A 5446-nucleotide genomic window follows, 5' to 3' on the forward strand; every position below is an offset into this window, starting at 1 on the left:
ATAAATGGCGATTCTCTCGTTGGACACTTAAAGCATCTTCTGGCAAATCGAAGCAGTGTGGCCACAGGACTGTGAGCCCCTCAAAGCCAGAACCCACCTGCCGGGAGCTTTGCCAGACCCCAGCTTCTCATGGGATGCATCAGAGGGCGCCCCCAACAGCAGGCTCAGTCGGAGAAAGCTGCCATCTGACCAAGTCACCGGTGTTCAGTATTTTTGGAAATGACTCCATTCTCCCTATTGTTAGCAAAGAGAAGTCCTAGACAACCCATCTCCAGGGTATTCACCTACCATCCATCATTGCAAAGGAATTTTGATGCTAAACAAAATAAAACACAAATACAAAGCCGATTTATGGCTCTCTCCAAGGACATTCTAAAGCCAAAAATATTCTCTTAATAATTATTGACTTTCTTTATTCTTTATTTTTATCCTTTATACACAGGTAAAGAGAAATTAGGTTTCTAAGTGCCATATTGTATCAAAGAAAAGGGGGAGGCTTGTTTAGAACTTAAAGAAAAAGAGAGGAAAGGAACAATAAACAACTAGTGTCTGAGATCTTGCTGGTATTCCAGATTAAAAGATGAGACAGCCTTGTTTAATAACAGTGAGACACTCTGGTTTTGCGAGTTCAAGTCAAATAATTTGACGTCGTTGCTTTGGGGTTATTAATATTCACAACATGCCAAGAAATTTGATATGTGGTATCCCTTGACTCCTTTTAAGGGAACAGATTTTTTTTGATATATATATATATATATATATATATATATGTATATATATATATATATATATATTCATCCACATGTAAGCTAGCTGTGTGTTTAAGCCACAATAAATTAAACTCAGTGCTTTGATACATGAACCCCATTCATCTGAGGCTTCCAGGAATTGAATTTAAATCAAATATTGCATAAAAAGTGGCAGAATTCCACTTCAGACCCTTCTCTCATCAAGGTTTATTTTTATGAAATTGAGCACAAATATCTACTATGATTTATAAAGTTCAACAGATCTGGCATAGTCCAAGCCTCTGGATAAATGGTTTTGTTTACCTCAGTTCCATTAGAAAATTTTGACTCTATTTAAGGGGTATTCATATTGGTCAATTAACTGCTTCATTTGTTAAGTTCCATTTAAAGTACAATTTAATGGTGGGGAAGAAGGGAAAATGGGTGATGGGCATTGGGGAGGGCACTTGTTGGGATGAGCACTGGGTGTTGCATGTAAGTGATGAACCACGGGAATCTACTCCCGAAGCCACGAGCACACTGTATATACTGTACGTTAGCTAACTAGACAATAAATTATATTTTAAAAAATTAAAAAATAATAGGAATATAAGAAAGAAAGAAAGAAAGAAAGAAAGAAAGAAAGAAAGAAAGAAAGGAGGAAGGAAGGAAGGAAGGAAGGAAGGAAGGAAGGAAGGAAGAAGGAAGGAAGGAAGAGAGAGAAAGAAAGAAAGAAAGAAAGAAGAAAGAACTGTTTCCATTAGGTCTAGCACACTCAAAATTGTACTGATTTGAAAGATAAACATATGCATTACTCTACAGCATCCACTCAGTAGGACACAGGCAAGACAGAGGGACAGGAAGTTTACCAAATGCAAAAGCTCAGCATCCACAGAGCAATCCTTGACGAATGCCCAGGGCCCGTCCACCGAAGCAGGTGTTTCCACGAGCACAGGAAGAGAGAAGAAGCAAGGAAGGCCACAACTCTGCACAGACAAACCGAGAGATGTAGCTTAGTTCTACAAGGTTGAGCAGTAGACAAAATGAATTTGCGGTTAATTTTGACCCAAGCAGTGCTGTGAATTTAGGTCACGCCAAACCAAGATGCTACCACCTTCTGATACTTCTCCCCACTGATCCACACATAGGAGATTCCATGGCTCCCCTGGAAAGTGAGGGCCTCCAACGGCTCTGACCACACACACTCTGCACTTGGCCGCTATCTCCTGGCCTTGCGTAGCTCCAGAGAAGTTCAGGCCCACAGACCACTCAGAAAATTGAGTGGAGATCATAATGTCTGGCTCAGAGTGATCTGGGCAGTATTACATGAGAATTGTTATGTAAGGACACCTGAAATATCTATTTTGAGGCCTTTTCAAGCATTGACTTAGAAGGATGTTTCTAAATAATATGTAGGGGCGCCTGGGTGGCTCAGTCGGTTGGACATCCGACTTCGGCTCAGGTCATGATCTCACAGTTCATGATTTTGAGCCCCACATTGGGCTCTGTGTTCACAGCTCGGAGCCTGGAGCGTGCTTTGGATTCTGTGTCTCCCTCTCTCTCTGCCACTCCCTGCTTGCTCTCTCTCTCTCTCTCTCTCTTTCTCTGTCTCAAAAATAGACATTAAAAAAAAGTTTTTAATAATATGTAAATAAAATTGACAGGTGACCTCATAAATTGCATTTATCATCATGTGTACACTCAACTAAAGCAGGCCAAATCCCTAAACAGACAGACATAAAAAAATGTCCATAGTCTTATTTACAGGAAATAGTAATAGACTTAAAAATGTATGGCCAACCAACCTTTGGCAAAGCAAGAAAGAGTATCCAATGGAAAAAAGACAGTCTCTTTAACAAATTGTGCTGGGAGAACAGGACAGCAACATGCAGAAGAATGAAACTAGACCACTTTCTTACACCATTCACAAAAATAAACTCAAAAAGGATAAAGGACCTGAATGTGAAAGAGGGAACCATCAAAATCCTAGGGGAGGAAACAGGCAACAACCTCTTTGACCTCAGCCACAGCAATTTCTTGTTCAACACATCTCCAAAGGCAAGAGAAATAAAAGCAAAAATGAACTATTGGGACCTCATCAAGATAAAAAGCTTCTGCATTGCAAAGGAAACAATCAACAAAACTAAAAGCAACCAACAGAATGAGAAAAGATATTTGGAAATGACATATAAGATAAAGGGTTAGTATCCAAAATCTATAAAGAATTTACCAAACTCAACACCTGAAAAACAAATAATTCAGTGAAGAAATGGGCAGAAAACATGAATAGACACTTTTCCAAAGAAGACATCCAGATGGCCAACAGACACATGAAAAGGTGCTCAATGTCACTCATCATCAGGGAAATACAAACCAAAACCACACTGAGATACCACCTCACACTGGCCAGGGTGGCTAAAATTAACAACTCAGGAAACAACAGATGCTGGTGAGGATGTGGAGGAAAGGGAACCCTCACACACTGTTGGTGGGAATGCAAATTGGTGCAGCCATTCTGGAAAACAGTGTGAAGTTTCCTCCAAAATTTAAAAACAGAACTACCCTATGACCCAGCAATAGTGCTACGAGGTATTTACCCAAAAGACACAGGAGTGTTGATGCATAGGGGCACATGTACCCCAATGTTTATAGCAGTGCTATCAACAATAGCCAAAGTATGAAAAGAGCCCAAAGGTCCATCAACTGATGAATGAATAAAGAAGTGGTTTCTGTATACAATGGAATACTACTTGTCAATGAGAAATAATGAAATCCTGTCATTTGCAGCAACGTGGATGGAATTGGAAGGTATTAGCATAAGTCAGAGAAGGACAGATATCATGTTTTCACTCATATGTGGAACTTGAGAAACTTAACAGAAGACCATGGGGGAAGGGAAGGGGGACAATAGTTTCAAACAGAGAGGGAGGGAGGGAGGCAAACCATAGGAGACTCTTAAATACAGAGAACAAACTGAGGGTTGATGGGGGGCAGGGGAGAGGGGAGAATGGGTGATGGGCATTGAGGAGGGCACCTGTTGGGATGAGCACTGGGTGTTGCATGGAAGCGATGAACCACGGGAATCTCCCCCAAAACCAAGAGCACACTTTACACACTGTATGTTAGCCAATTTGACTATGAATTATACATAAAATAAGTAAATAAAAAATAAATAATAATGGAATGGAGAATTTACTGAAGTGCCATGAGAAAATCAAGTTTCTTCCCTGAAACATATTTGCCTTGAATAAGGATGACCGTTTGGCAGGAAACAACCTGGTGTGATTGGAACAGGAAACCCAAATAGGTAACCTAGTAAAAATCAACATAACATTTCTCTCTCAACTAAAATAGCTCTAAATCCCTCCCTAGCACACATGCGTGTGCGTGCATGCACAAACGCACACACATATACACACTTCCTGGGGTTAAGTCTCTGCTACCATCTTGGCTCAAAAGTGAGTGCATTCGTTCCTGTCTAGACACAGGAGTCCTGATGACTCAGGGTAAGTGGAGGCTCTCCGTGGGCAAAGACATTGTACTGGATTTTAAATTAGGGAAATAACACCTCCATAATCAACCCCTAAATATGCTCCTTTCTTGAGTCACTGGGTGAGTCAAGTGCCATCTAAATTCTCAAGTGGAGTTAAAAAATAAGCTGGCCCACCTTCTGTTCCACAAAAGAACTGTAAGATTCCCCAAATAGAATAAGTACAGCTAAGGGAGCCACAGAGCTTCTGCAGACTTGCAGCTGATTGCTAAGTTTGAGGGGAAAGAAGAAAAGCCAATCATGTTCAAAATCTTGTTCCATTCTAGAGTCTCACAAGAAGTTAGATTTTGAAAAAAATTTCTAACTCTACAGAAACAGTAACTTCATACACACACATACAAATGCTCATATACGTGAAGACAAGCGTGTGTGTAGCTCCCATGACCTGTACCTGTTAGAAAAACTACGGAAACATATAAAAGCCTCAGTGGGATGATACAGTGAGCAGTGCTGAGAATCAGAATATTTTTTTTAATGTTTATTTATTTTTGACAGAGACAGAGAGAGAGCACGACCAGGGGAGGGGCCGAGAGAGAGGGAGACACAGAATCGGAAGCAGGCTCCGGGCTCCGAGCTGTCAGCACAGAGCCCAACGCGGGGCTCGAACTCACGAATCGTGAGCCAAAGTCAGACGCTTAACCAACTGAGCCCCCTGGTGTCCCAGATTATTCCTTCATATTCTTCTTGTTTATGGAAACACGGAAAGCCAGTGTTTCCAGGACATTCGTGTTCCTCTAGCTCAGTCTTACAGAGGCAAGGTGGTGGCTCCATCAAGACTCGGAAATCCGTGCAGAGAGGGGCTCAGCTGCGGCCCCCCGATCACGGCCTCTCCGCGCTCAGAGTCTGGGCCACCACGTCCAGTGCTGCTGTGTCTGCACAGTGGTGAGTGGCTTCTGCTGAAACACCTCCCTGAACCCACAGGACAAATCACAAATTGGGCACTTGCTTATCCCCTTCCCGAGTCCCAGAGAAAAGAACGGAACCAAGCAGCCCCCCGCTCCCTGCCGCCAACACTGGGGCCCCTGTTCTGGATCCACAGAGCATCCACGGCTGCTCCCTTCCACCTCAATGGGGCCACAAGGTGGAGATGATGACGTCTGCCATCATTCCCAAGTCCCAGGGGGGAGAAACACATGATTTTAAACCCCTCCCGGCCTGAGAAACTTTC

The sequence above is a fragment of the Panthera tigris genome, chromosome A1 (assembly GCF_018350195.1).
Source record: "Panthera tigris isolate Pti1 chromosome A1, P.tigris_Pti1_mat1.1, whole genome shotgun sequence".
NCBI lineage: Eukaryota > Metazoa > Chordata > Mammalia > Carnivora > Felidae > Panthera > Panthera tigris.